The sequence below is a fragment of the Schistosoma mansoni genome, chromosome W, assembly GCF_000237925.1.
Source record: "Schistosoma mansoni strain Puerto Rico chromosome W, complete genome".
NCBI classification, from domain to species: domain Eukaryota; kingdom Metazoa; phylum Platyhelminthes; class Trematoda; order Strigeidida; family Schistosomatidae; genus Schistosoma; species Schistosoma mansoni.
Genome location: NC_031502.1, coordinates 37,171,605 through 37,187,512, shown reverse-complemented (window position 1 = coordinate 37,187,512; position 15,908 = coordinate 37,171,605). Strand labels below are relative to the sequence as shown.

General features: G+C 31.6%; 1 non-coding gene across 1 annotated transcript; it reads right to left on the bottom strand.

Annotated features, from left to right (window-relative positions):
• Window positions 1-9,144: 9,144 nt before the first annotated feature.
• On the bottom strand, window positions 9,145-9,214 carry Smp_tRNA_00997_Pseudo_CGA.1.1. Its single transcript has one exon. It is a non-coding gene (tRNA).
• Window positions 9,215-15,908: the final 6,694 nt, after the last annotated feature.

Below are 15,908 nucleotides of genomic sequence, written 5' to 3'. Positions count from 1 at the left end.
CCTGTTAGCAAAGATGGTTAGTGGCTAGCAATGGAATGCAGGACGCGCGTCCTGCTTAGAATGCTTGTGAATTAAGGCCATATCGAGGCAATCGCACAGTATGCACATACGCCTATAAGAGACTGACCATTTTCAGTCCTAAACATCAAGAGGAAGATTCAAACAAACAATACTAAGTGAATTTAATCACCTATTACTTTTAATGGGAAGAAAATATACCTGTGAAAAGTTAATTAATAACAACATTTTAGTACATGTAAAACACATTGATTAACGCTGCAGATTTGGGAAAACATAAACATTAAAAAACAAACATGAGATGATGTTTATTTTAAAACTAATATATCTGGCAATAAAAATAAATTCTTCATTTAAAAAAATATCAAGAAAAGACCGACAAAATTCCATTTGACTAATGAATAAAAACATTTCCCTTAAAAAGTTTGTAAATATCAAACATTAATGATCAACAATTATAAAAGTTTAATAAAAATGATTTTAAAAAATATCCCTTGAAGTCAATCACTAGTGAGCATATGATTATTATCAGAAGGGGCTTTTTTGAAGATTTCAGTGATTTTATAGTTGAAATCATGAGTCAATTGAAGCTGAACCACCATGGAAAACCTGAAAGCACTGGACGGTCGTTTCGTCTAAGTGTGGGCCTCCTCAGCAGTGCGCGAGCGCTTAAGCACTAGACTACTGAGCCGGCATCCGACGGCGTTAATGTCTAACTTAAACCGATCCACGAAGTTGAGCAACCGTTCACCATTGTCTTCAGTGAATTGATTTCTCAGAACAGACCTGATTGTACTCCACTGATCACTGCTACATATGCTCACTAGTGACTGAGTTCAAGAGATATTTTCCGGAGTTCTATTGAAAAGCAGTGACCAATGGAGTTCAACCAGGCCTGTTGTGAGATATAAACCCACTGAAAACAATTAGTGAACGGTTGTTCAACTTCGTAAATCGGTTGAAGTTAGACATTAACACCGTCTAGTGGTTAGGCGCGAGACTGATAGGTCCTGGGTTCGAACCTCGTGAGGCAAAAATCGCGGACGCGCACTGTTGAGGAGGCCTAGACTTGGACGAAACGGCTGTCCAGTGCTTCCAGGTTTTTCATGGTGGTTTAGCTTCAATTGACTCATGACTTCAACTATAAAATTACTGAAATCTCTACAAAAGCCTTTTCTGATTAAAAAAAAGTATTAATTGTTTAAAATTAAAATTGTTCTCTTGAAGTTAAAATCATAGATTATTTAAACAATGAAACATATCGTATTTATTTATAAAGAATGAAAACATTTAAATATTAAACAAAAATAATCTCACAATTTCAAATATTTCAACGTAACTATGTTATTCAGTACTTATTTCGGAAAAAAAGTGAGTACTATACCCAATCTTTAAAAGTTATCATCATTACGCGTTGCTGAATAGTCCCATACTGGGACAAAATGGCCGTCCAATGCTTCCAGGCTTTCAATAGTGGTCTAGCTTCAATTGACTCATGAAATCAACTGTTAAATTACTAAAATCTCAACAACCCTCCCTCTTTGATTAAAGGGTATAGTTTTCAAACATTTTATTTTTAATACAGCGTGTTAGCTTTAACAGAAATAAATTACACAGTGAATCCTATTATAGTAATTTAAACATTCTTTTTACAAAATCCTCAAATACTTTAACATTTTAAGTATGACCGTCTTACAGTGAACGATTATATTTGATCTTTATTTTACCCACCCTAGTATAGGGTATAAAAATATATTTTTATAAAATTCACCTGAAATGTACATTATCACATATCTAAAATAAAGTTGATGGAACTAGTGATGACTGAAATCCATTAGGAAGTGGTCTAAAATGGCAAGCATGCAACAGGACTCCGAAATTCTCGGTTTGATCTCATTTGGAGTTATGATTGCATATCCTGTTAGGATACTTAAATGAAGATAAAATAATGATCTAATGCTCTGTCATTTTAAATGGTTTTTCCATATTTAAAATTATTCTAATATTGAGGAAATTCACTTTTAAACGGATTCGCAAGTCAAACAATGTGATCGTATCGAAATAGTATACTAGATGTAATGTGTTGACTAATCAAAGTATATTACACACTCTGTAATAATATCGAACACTTTGAGAAAGAGGGACTTCATGACAGTTAAGAAACAGAATAATGAAAACATTTTCTATAAACCGGAGCAATAAACCGGAGCAATAAACCCGAGGACTGAGGAATAAACGTTTTTCAATCTATTAGGTGTCAATGTAAGAAGAATATTGTTGATCGATAAAAAATAACTGCCGAATTCTCCTTTCATTTTAAGCTCATATCAAGTCAAATGTTTTAAAGTTTTAAATAATTGTTTCTTTGGGTAATTACCTTCTAATTTATTAAACATTTTTGTCAGTTTAACATTTGAACATGAAATCATTTACCTAGTATTGTCCGTTTGAATATTTCCATTGATGTTTAGGACTGAAAATGATCCGTCTCTAATTGGCATAGGTGCATACTGTGCGTATTGCCTCAATATAACCTTATGAAATTATTTAGTTTAGTTAAAGAAATAAATAATTTTGCCATTGAATAAAGATCAATAAAATTTATTTAAGATCAAATAAGGTTTGATAAATTTCATGACTTCATTTATTTATGAGAATAAAATTGACAACAATAAAGAAATTTACCTAAACGAACGATGAAACTTAGTTTTAAAATAAATAAATGGAGAAATCCGAATACCTCATTTGTTATTGAAGTTTATGCTGAGGATTTTGTTTAGTAGAACAATGTCGGCTTCATGATTAAACTACTTAGTTCAGAGGACAGCAGTTGAACTATCTCAGAGGCCATATAAGGATGATTTAAACAAGAGCCAAACATTTAATTCACTAAAAATAAATAACACCCAAATCAAAGATGTTTCTACTCTATCACCATTAATAACATATTCTGTCTAATGAATTGTAATGTTCCATTTTCTATGTGGATAATGCAAATAAAACGCTCTTCAATTATCACTACTTCATTTTACAAAAACGATGACCGATATTGAAATAAGTCAGTCATTTCTAATTATTCTCACTTTATTTCCTTATACTTTCTAAGTGTAGTTTTATATTTTTAATTGTCTTGTTCAATTTCGTGTACAGATAAATGATCTAAATTTGTTCAAACATTAGTTGAGGTTCAAGCGTTTAATTTATTAGGTTAACGGCTCTTGTTTTGTCCATCAAGAACATTTAGGATTCATTAGTTTTCTCATTCTATAACATTTTTTGGTTATTTTTGCTATGAAGTGAATAAAACACTTGCACGAGACGGAAACCTCTTATTACAATGACCTAAATTGACAAGTTTGCTTGCCATTGAATATTTATCTAAGTGATCACGAAATTGTTAGATTCCTAAAATTTACAGAACAAAATCAGGTGGTGTTATACTTTAAAGGAAGTCAAAAAAAAGACATGTATTTATATTTTGTAGTGGTCGATGTTCTGATATTTGAATAAATTAATAGGTTTCCATAGATTAGATCTTATGCTTATCAGTGTTAATGCAATAAACAGTCAGATTATGATAGACTTTATTTGGGAATCAATTGTTGATTAATAATCATTGATTAATAATTGTTAATCTAACTCCAGTGTAAGTGACTCAACCTGAATAGGTTATTACAAATATCTCAGTTCTGTATTAAGCTTATGGTCAATCGAATAGCTCAGTGGTTGCATTCTTGACTGAAGCACAGAGTGATATAGGTTCTAGTCCTTAGGGATATACTAGTATCTTTAAAGTTGCTTACATGTTTTGCTAACTGGTTTCGGTTAAAAAAAACAGCCTATACCATTGTTTTATTTTCTTTTTCTTTTAATTCGATATCCTCAATAAAATGACTATTTTATTCCTTTAACCTTTCAGTATATTAGCATTTTTTTACTTTTTCATTATTTTAATTTTTACACTTTATCACTGCTTCGAATTGTCTAGAAAATCCATGAAACTCATATAGTAGGTGATAACTATGTAATAACAAGTAAGTGAACTCATTTTGAAATTCTGGAAATACTATTGAGAAGTTGAGGAGTGTTGATTGGGCAAAAAATAGATTAAACAAAGCTTCATTTGTTTCAGTGTATGAAGATCATTGCATAGTGAAAACTGACTGGCTTAAATAAATTCGGTTTAACTATTTGAAGATATCAGGCCCCCTTGGATACCTACATTCTTCGAGTTGAACCCGAGTATGATAATAGATTCAAATTAATGAATAGTCATAAAGCCAAAAGAAACCCTAAATTACTTTACAATGAAAAATGTTCAAAGGCACAGTAACCTCCGTAAAATATTTGTAAATGTAAATTTACTTCAATAGTTGTACTTTTCAGTAATTCTGATAAGAATCTAGTTTTAAAATAAACAGATACATTACCTTGTACAATCAGTGTTTTTGTCCTACATCTAGTTTTTAGTTGATTTTCGCTTGATCTACTTTTTAAAAATAAAAAAGTTTCCATTGAAATCCATATTTCACTAATAACAGACAACATGCAACAAGTAATTATTTACCTAGTTGTAAATGAATGACAGTGTATTATTTATATATATTTTTTATTAAAACGACAAAATGATGTTTTAATTATATTTAATGGTAATATCTAATGATATAAAAGTACCATCAGCAACAGCGTTTACTGGGAGAGGACAAACGAGCTTCCAGCTGAAGAGTAAATTAAGAAAAGACGTTGCAAGTGTATCGAGGATACATTAAGGAAATCATCAAACTGCATCACGAGGTAAGCCATAACTTGGAATCCAGAAAGAAAGCAGAATAGCGGAAGACCAAAGAACACATTACGCCGGGAAATAGAAGCAGATATGAAAAGGATGAATGTTAAGTGGAAAGAACTGGAAAGGATTGACCAGGACAGGGTTGAATGGAGAATGTTGGTGGGCGGCCTATGGTCCTCCACGAAGGGTAACAGGCGTAAGTAAGTAAGTAATTTACAAATTAGTAAGTTTATTGTGTAGATTAATTATCATAGGATGTATTTTCTCAGATTATCTTGCAGATAAAATAAATATAATGCTGTGTTACGTAATGCTTCCTCCCTCTCTACTTAATTACTTAGTCTATTCATTAAAGAGTCATTTGTTTTGATCTTGTTAGTGCTTAAATTATATAATTTTGAATAATGGATTTAGTTAGTGAAATAAATAGGTGTGTTTTAATCTGTACCAATGATTAACAGCCAAATCATACCATAAATATCATATTGTTTTAAGGATAATGATATTAATTTGTTAAAAAAGATAGTTGAAAATTTTATTGACAGAATTTTTTATAATATTTAAACGGATTCTCTGATTTATATAATTTCGATAGTCATTATCTTATTTGAAGCATCTTCATGAATGAAAGGTTTGTAGAAATTAGTATGATGTCTGAGAGAAAACTGATTTATTCACCATTGTTAACATATTGGATTCTCATAGTTGAAAGCGTGAGTCCATTGAAGTTAGACCACCATGGAAAACCTGGAAGCACTGGACGGCCGTTTCGTCCTATTTTGGGACTCTTCAGCGATGCACAGTTAGACATAAACACCACCGGATACCGGCTCAGTGGTCTATCGGTTAAGTGCTCTAGCGCGAGACTGGTAGGTCCTAGGTTCGAATCTTTCGAAGCGAGGTCGTGGATGCGCACTGCTGAGGAGTTCCACAATAGAACAAAACGGCCGTCCACTGCTTCCAGGTTTTCGATGGTGGTCTAGTTTCAATTGACTCAGGCTTTCAACTATGAAAATACTAAATCTCCACAAAAACCCCTTCTGATAATATTGGATTCTGCTTAACAATCTGAATAAGTGAACGGAATATATTCTTCGTTTATTTATCTGTGTTTACGTATGACGGGAATTTTTAATTTTAAAAAAAATCTCAGTCATGCTATCAATGTGGTCATTTTATCAAGGAGCACCGTTGTATTTATGTCTACCGATTTTGTAGTCATTAAATGGTTCATGTTTTTTTGATATGTTTAATATGATGAGCAAATAAATGAGTCGGATCACAAAGCCTCAAATCTATCTATTCTTCAATAACCTACGAACTGTGAACCCTTTATTCATTAATATTTTGAATGAATTTTAATCATGGATTTTTTTTCTAAATATTTAATGCCCAACTGTATCATTTTATTATATAATGAGATATATATACTACTGATCAGCAGTTCTATTTTCTCATATCCGTTCATTGAGGAATTACTTCAGTAATTCAAACTTGTGGATAACTATCACTCGGTCGCTATCAGTCAGACAAACATCCTCATATACCTTACAATTCAAAGAAATTTTTATCCATATTAAGTCTCTGTTAGCTATTTCTTTAAAATGTATATGAATCGTATATTTTTATTATCCTATGCTCTCAGTATTTATTTTTAGAAAAGGGTTTTATGGAGATTTTAGCAATTTATGTAGTTGAAAGCGTGAGTCCATTGAAGTTAGACCACCATGGAAAACCTTGAAGCAGTGGACGGTCGTTTGGTCCAAGTGTGGGATTCTTCATCAGTGCGCATCCACGATCCCGCCTCACGAAATTCGAACCCAGGACCTATCAGATTCTCGCGCGAGCGCTTAACGTCTAGACCACTGAACTGGCCGGCATCCAACAGTGTTAATGTCTAACTTCAACCGACCCACGAAATTGAGCGACCGTTCACCATTGTCTTCAGTGAGTTACTATCTCACAACAGACGTGGTTGTCTCTTTATTTAACCAGATAAAAAAGGAATATCTAAAGACTTTAAAAATTACCTATTTGCTTTGTTTAATATGCATAATATGAAACTTCAAGGTAAACTGAAATAGTCACATCTTATGGACCTTTCTCATCGAAATATAAATGATCTTATGGAAATTTTAACTACATGAAGATACTGAAAAGATAAAGAAAAATAATGAGCAGATAAACATTCTCACTAAGCAATTCAACATTCTCCTGTTCACAATCATCATCACCATCATAAACAAACAGTTTTAAGCACATACAAAGAACAAAAGAATCAACAATGTAACAAGAGAGAAAACAAAAGAGACAAGTTTATGTTTTCCTATAATTAATTAATTATTTTCTACAAAAAGATTAGAAAAAAATTTGAGTATGAAACTTTTTAATAAAGAAAATTAGCTAGATACTCAGTTATTCTCCATCCCAATGGGCAGTTGATTAGAGGTCTGTATCTTACACTTGTTGGTAGAACATGCTGATGAAGGCACTTCTACTTAAAGTTTGTGCTGATGATGTCGTTCCGAAGGACGATGAAAGCTTCACGAACAAACCATCCAGATCAGAGAACAAAACTCCATCAAAATAGTTAGATACTGTTATTTTGATTTTTTTTTAAACCTTTTGAAAAATACATTTTGTATTGGATTAATTTCATAGAAAAACTGATAGCTATATATGTATATTATTATTACTTTTATTATTTGTTGGCTTTATTCAATACTATATTTTCGGTACAATACTGAATTCTCAGCATAAAGTATTTCAACAAGTTTTCATTTTCTTATTTCTTGATCGATCCTTGAGATAAGTATTGAGTGGTTGCCAGTTAGATGTTAGCAGTTCAGGAATCGACATCTGATTAATGTATATTCTTTTTTCGATACATATTGCCAGCAACCACGATGTCTCTGATTGGTCTCTTTTGTAGCTTGTACAGCGAAATGTCGTAAACTTTTCACAAACGCACCTGAATAGGTTATACGACTAATAGGCATAGTGATGTGTTAGAAAAAACAGGAAAACAGATAACTTGTTGAACTATCCAGATGGCAGGAACAGGTAGCCCAGATATTCAGGCAGGCTACTTCAGCACATGAAATGCATGATTTGGTATTATAATATAGCTATGACGCAACTAATTTCTATTTGAACGATTAATAAGTGACATCAATTCAAGTATTATCTTTAGAATAAAGTGTAACGTTGACTTGCAAATTGACTATTCAGTCTAGGAGTTAGTTTACCTTTGAAACCTAACACTTTATATGTAATCTATTCAAGTTGAGAATAATGAATGAAGTAACTAGTGTCTATTATTATAAATTAACTAGGGTTAAAAGTAATGACTATTAAGATTTTAAACTATATAGGACTTGCTGAACGCTTTTAAGTTTTCAATGAATTTCTGATTGATACCATTATAAGAGTAAATATGTTTATTTTGTAATGATGTGATTATGGTGAAATAGAACACTGTGTACTATGAAAATACTGACTCATCGTAAAAGAGAAGACATTTAATTGTTACAATTTAAGGTTGTCTCTACCATATATATAATTATATTAAGGTTAAAGTAGAAGTTAGACATTAAGACCGCTGGATGCCAGCCGGTTCAGTGGTCTAAAGGCTAAGCGTTTACGCGCGAGACCGAAGGTCTTGGTTTCGAATCCTGCAATCATGGTCGTGGATGTACATTATTGAGCAGTTTCACAATAAGACATAACGGCCGTCCAGTGCTGCTAGGTTTTCCATGATGACTTAGCTTCAATTGATTCATGATCTCAACTGTTAAAATTAATATTTTGTTTCTCTAAACTTTAATACTAATCCAAATTAAGTAATTTGATAGTTTAATAAAACGTTATCATTTTTATATTCTATTTATAACATTTTAATTATATGCATCTTATTCAGAAGTAATATTTAATTAAATTATTAAATATTTGATAATGGAAATAATTCAAATGGAAAAAATGATACTAACTGTAATCAGTTGATGACTGAATTGGTTTGTTTGACAGTCAAAACTTGACACTATGAATTATTTAGACACCCGTGTATTTATTGTAATTTAAATATAATATTACAGTAAATAAACCTAATTGTTTTGTATTTTATTCTAAAAGCGTTTTGAATAAAACACAGCTCAACTTGATGACGTAATCATTCCTCAATCAATATTTACAACGCAAAGCCTAAATAATAATTAATGATCAATTTCAGAGTTGAAATCATGAGTCAATTGAAGCTAGACCACCATGGAAAACCTGAAAGCACTGGACGGCCGTTTTGTCTTATGAGGAGACTCCTCAGCAGTGCTCATCCACGATCCCGCCTCGCGAGATTTGAACCCAGAACCTACCAGTCTCGAGCCAGTGTACTTAACCACTAGACCACAGAGTCGGCATCCGATGTTGGTAATGTCTAACTTCAGCCAATCCACGAAGTTGAGCAACCGTTCACTAATTGTTTTCAGTGGGTTGATATCTCACAACAGGCCTGGTTCAACTCCATTGGTCACTGCTTCTCACTAGAACTTTGGGAAATATCTATTGAAGTCAGTCACTAGTGAGCATACGGTTATAATCAAAAGGAGTTTTGTGGAGATTTCAGTATTTTCATTGTTGAAATTATGAGTAAATTGGAGCTATACTACCATGGAAAACAGTGCTTCCAGGTTTTCCATAGTGATCTAGCTACAATTGACTCATGATTTTTAACTATGAAAATACCGAAATCTCCACAAAACCCCTTCTGATTATAATGATCAATTATTTAACGATGTATGATTTATCTCGGACATAACAAGCAACATCAATTACATTCTACATTGATACAAGATTATGAAAATATAGAAACTATAGAACTCATCAAAATTTCAAGACAATTGAAAGTAATTGTTAATAAATAATAATAATAATAAAGGGTTGCTAAGTGACTTTTCTTCGTTAGATTCGAAATACTCATGAATCGTCCAGCGATTTAATAAAAAATTGTGGAATCAAATATAAAATAAAAGTGGGAAATATTTTTTTCCATTTCTTTGATTTTTAAGCGGTTGAAATCACTGAGCTGGAAACCTCGAACAAACTGTTTATGCTCGTTGACACACGTTAGTAAGGTTTACCTATAATTTTAAGGTATTTAATGAATCACGTGTAATTCCGACAAGAATTACATATTCTTAGGATAAAGATATAGCCGTTTAACCATTTTAACAAAAAAGAGGTTTTTGGATAGAACTAGGATGCTCATAGTAATCGATCGTTGAGTGTTAACTGACAGAAAAATATTCATATCCTTATCTAACATTTAAGACACTTTACTGTAAGTGTCAAGTCACCTAGCCTCTAATAATTACATTCTAGCTTTTCAGAATTAAATTCAATAGCGCGATCTTGTTGACTGGCTTCTAATATTTGTAAGTTGCTGAGAAATATGAGTTAAATCCTGTTTTCTTGTCTTTCTCACAAAAAATTATTTTGGATTTCCCCATGATCTTTATTAATCTTTTTATCAATTCATGGATATTGTATCAGATGACCTAATATGTTTGACTTCCTGAACGTTATTTTTAGCAAGCCAGATTATTATTTCACTGTAGAAAACCTCTCTTAGTTGAACTATAGATATATTAACCTGATAAAAATTTCACTTAGATTTACCATTTAGGAGTTGGTGAAAACTATTTGTAACTTAGGAGGATAGTTTTCTTGAAACTGCCTACTTTGGATTGACTCGTTGGATTGAGAGGCTTCCATCATACTGCCAAATAAAATCAGAATCAACTAAATAAATTCCACTTACTTTTATCTCGAGTTTGAATTGGTGTTTTTTTTAATAGACGCTAAATGCATTATGAGTAAGCCAACAAATTTAGAGAGCTCAAATCCACTTACTTTTCCTACACACAGAAACTAAATCCTGCTTTTATATCATTATTTTTTTTATGAAACCGAATATTTATTTTCCAAACTTGTCAGTTCACAAACAAAGATTCATAGTTGTTATAAAGAATACATAACTAGTCTGAAAGTGTCCAGTAGCTATAAGCCAAATGGATGTCACACGCTTCCTATTTTGACCACTAGTATTCTAATAAATGTTATCACAATAGTAGTTCCACTGACAGCCTTGTTTAAACCTTTCATTTCTCAAGAAATTGGTTCCCTAATGACTCTGAACAAACTATGAACAATAATGTCTGAAGACTTTCATTTCAGTGATGCGATCGCCAGGCATTCCTTATTATGAATAGACCATCCAATATTACTTAATCTACAATTTTGACTACAGTCCACCTACATTGTTTGGTCAATTGCTTTTGTGTGCTTTTCCAACTGATAAATATGTAGTGGACAGATATATCGTCCTTGACTTCTTAATAGTAAGTATCCATAACCTCACTGATCGCTGAAACTTAGATCTTAGTCAGTTGATTGGAGTTAGACATTGGTACCCCAGAATTTCAGTTTAGCGATCTTGAAATTAAGCTCTCACCGTTAGATCAAGAATCTTGGGTTCGATCTGCAATGAGTTTTCGGATGCACACAATCTCAAAAAAATGTTGATACTAATTTGAATGAGAATCAAGCTTAAGTTTAGTAACAAATATTGTTTTCTTTGGTTTATGATTAAAAGTTTCGGTATCTCTACAACGGAAAACTTCAATGTTATTAAATAAAGATGTCAAGCATATTTTTCCTAATTATATTTCTGTTTTATAACCAAACCAGGATGTTCAAAGTTAATGAAACATCTTCAAAAGAAGAAATAATGAATTAATTTTACTCCATATATTTTATTTTTCCCCTAAATTTTAACAACATGATAACAAACTATAAATACGTTACTCCTTGTAACCAGTGTATTATGATTATGCTAAAATATATTTTTTTTATTTCATAAGATCTATACCTAAGCAAAGATGGATAGTGGCTAGCAGTGGAATCCAGGACGCGCGTTTCGTCTTATTTGGAACTCGTCAGCTGGATGTCTATGTCGAGGCAATACGCACAGTATGCCCATATGTCAATAAGAGACCGATCAATTGCAGTCCTCAACATCAATGGGAAGATTTAAACAAACAATACTAAGTGAATTTAGATCTTTACTTAGTTTCAAAATAATATTAATTTTATTTCACATAGTATGATTTTCGTTTTATTTAAATAAAAAGTACCGTTTATATAATAAAATCAATAAATCGCATTAACCCACTGCATACAAATAGAATTTCATATGACATCCAAATATAGAAAATGTTCAAAGAACAACGGGATATTTGATTATGGAAAATAAAAAAAATGAGCAAATCAAACAACATGTTATTTTTATTTTCACTCCAATTCTTATTAAACTTGTTTTTGATGTCTTTATTTGCAAGTTTCTTACGTTTTTCTTTTTAATTAAAAGAATAGTTAATAGTTGAGTTGATGAGTTAATTGAAGCTAAACCATCATGGGAAATATGAAAGCACTGGACGGCCTTTTCATTCTAGTATGAGACTTCTCAGCAGTACGCGTCCACTATCCTGCTCATGTGATTCGAAACCGGGATATTTGGTTCCGCGAGCGAACGCGAGACAATGGTGGAAGGTGGCGTAATTTCGTGGATTGCTTGAAGTCAGACATTAACACCGTTGGATGCTGGCCAGTTCAATGGTCTAGAGGTTACGTTTTCGTGCGTGAAACCGATGGGTAATGGTTTCGAATCCCACGAGGCGATGTTGGACGCGCACTGTTGAGAAGTCCCATACTGGAACTAAACAGCCGTCCAGTGCTCCTAGGTTTTCCATAGTGATCTAGCTTTACTGGACTTATGAATTCAACTATTAAATTAATAAAATCTCCACAAAATCCCTTTCTTATGAAAAAGAATATTGACAAACTAGCGTTAAATCATAAAACGTTTTGGATACAAATGTTTTGTAAACTGTAGTCAACCATGAATACTTTTTTAGTTGAGTAAAACAAAATCATTTTTATAAACAATAATTCACATGCTTATTTACCTTGTTTAAATACTTACATCTTTTTAGTTGAGTGCATGAAATCTATTATCAGTATCACGTGTGTAAGAAAATGACAAAATTATTACCTCATCAGAGGTTGATCTTAATAGGGACACATATTAAACCAGATACCGTTGGACAATTTTGTTAAAGAATAGAACTTCACCCCATTACGAATCTGCTATCTCACTAGAGGTTGAACCCTGGATGCTCAGCTTTGTGTGAACACTTACTTTTACAACTGTTTAATCGGGTTCACAGCTTAATTCAACTCGTGATTAGGTGCAAAGACAACTTCACTCCTAACAAGTTGAAGTTAGATGGAATAAGTAAAAAGACGCTATATAAATTTCATTGTTTCGATAAATCTACTAGCTTTTTACTTTAAGCTGTTCCTTATATATTCGTTTCCTTACTGAAATAAATATGGAGCTGAATCCATGTGTATAAAATCGAATGTTAACCTTATTTTAATATAACGCTAAAATCGTTTATTTTTTATTTAAGTTCTAACCCCTCCTATGTCTAGTATTCATACACATAGATATATGTAATATATACAAATTCAATAACCCACTACCTATTGTATGATGATTATGTACTACTCACATGAATAAATTATGATAAGCATGCATATATTATCACGAAATTAATTTTCCAAACACTCTGATCTTCAATATTACGCTCATTAAATTTAAACTTGAGTAAACAGAGTTAAATTTCTAAGTTTACGTTTGTTCTCATACAAAATAGTATGATGTACAGGGAAGCAGTAAAACTGAATATATATACATATATATTAGTTTACCTACTGAATAATCAAGCACTTCAAGAGCTGCTTTTCATATCCTTAATAAATTAGATACTATCTCTTCAAATTAATTCTCAAAAGTACTTTTTTTTCTGTTTCTTTCCGAATTCACATTTAATCAACATGTTTAACGTGGGCGTTAGATAAATAAAACTTTTTTCCCAAATGTGTTGATTATTCAAGAAAATTTTTTTCTTTTTTGCTTGTTACTGATAATGGAACAAAGTTAACTTTTTTGTAGCCAAGATAATTTTGTTGTGTAGGTGGGAAAAAATGTGAACTTTATTGTTATGAAGTAAACTAGTTATATCATTAAGATTGTTCGTTTATTTTTAAGATAAATAAACCTTGGAAAATAAGAATTATTGTTTTAAACTGTTTTTATTTTGATAAATTTGACAAAAAGCGAGTTATATGAATTCTATAGACTAACATATTGTGTAATGAAAGAGAACACAAGTGGGGATAATCCAACGTATTTCAACACAAAAGCACAGAATATGTTAGTAAAATCTGAGAACCATACAGTTAATTTTTTCATTTACAAAATGTTAATCAATTTTCTCAAACTTGTCTGTTCCTTCTGCAGATAGTCAAACAATCTTTTAGACTTCATTGTTCTTTCGTTTGCACAATAATTATTCTCTGTTCTTATTCTCTTTTCTTTGATCGTCTTAACCATCTGCCTACAGACATTTCAATTTCAATTGATGATACATACTACTTATATCTGTGGACATCAGTAGCACACACCACAATAGATGGAAATAAATGGACACTTGCAAAATAAAACTTGGCAAATTATTATGAATTTTTTTTTGAAATTCATACTTAGTTGTAAATCAAAGTGCTAATTATTACTTTTGATTGTGCAGTTAAATGAGTTACAAATCAGTTTTTATAAGACAGATAAAAATCAAACTTTGGTTCAATTAATTTATTAAAACTACCATAAAAGCAGCATTTGATTCAACATTACATTCTTTATAGTCGAGATTCACTTCCCGAATTAAATTTCTTCCTCATTACTTGTTATTTAAGAAATACAATGACTGTCATCGAGAATTTGTATTGATTCCATTGCAAAGAATTAAAGACAATAGCTTGTCATCTGGTCTATAGTGATATCAGTCTATGTTTAACAGACCGCAATGTAATCAGTAGATTATGCAGTTAAATAGCACAGAGCACTCCATGTAAATTCTAGGATTTGACGGCGAATTGTGGAAGCTTTAAGTCGGAACTCAGTCGACACTTGTCTACGAGGCATATTTGTGATCTTGAGGGAACTGGTTCTACCTTCAGAATTCGAACTCACAGGTAGGGGAATTCAAACCAATTATTTTAAACGAAAACTGCTTTCTATTTGGTGTACATGTTTAGACTGATGGGTTCAGGATAGTTATTTTTTACGGGTTATTTTCAACTAACAGACTTTACTTGACATACAAAATTAATATGTATAGTTGCATTTTAAAGTGTTTGATATTCTGTCCTTTTTAATGAAAACTATATCCAAACTTGAAATATATTTGTCCTTCTCAAAACCTATTCAGTAGCTGTTGATATTTCTATCACAAAACAAACCATAAATGTATGTTGTTGTTCATACATATTACCTGTATTATAATCGTTGTGTGTCACTTATGATACCTAATGTATTAACTTATATGACTACTTAAACTTACGATTAAACTAGATTTTTTATATCATTTTAGTCAAAATAAACGACCATACTCAAATCAGAAATATATTCGCTTAACTAAAATGTACGAAAATATAATTGGCAAGTGAACAAAATACAACTTTCTTATACAATTATTCATTTCTAAGAGTTATATAGTCCGTAGTAATTAATAATATACGGTAATTTTTGGAGTCCTACTGATTTGTATGAAAGTTAAATGAAATATTTGGTGACCATTATGAAGTTAAAGATGTTATCAAGAAGGAGTTACATAGAGCTGTACTAAAATGTTAAATGTAATTTTCATTTCAATGGGTATACTATACCATTTCGTTTGATTCTTTGGGGACAACAAATAGGCAGGGTTTTATGTACATTATGTGCTACCTAACAATAATCAACAAGGTATCATTATCAAGGTTAGACTTCGTAATATCAAATAAATTGAGGATTGATAAGGAATTCAATAATAAATTAGTAGTAAATCTTTTATATCACAATGAGTAGGAATTTGAATTACTTACATTTTGTGACTGAGTGGAAGTCATTTCTTTAGAGTAAATAAATATTATTACCGAATAAATA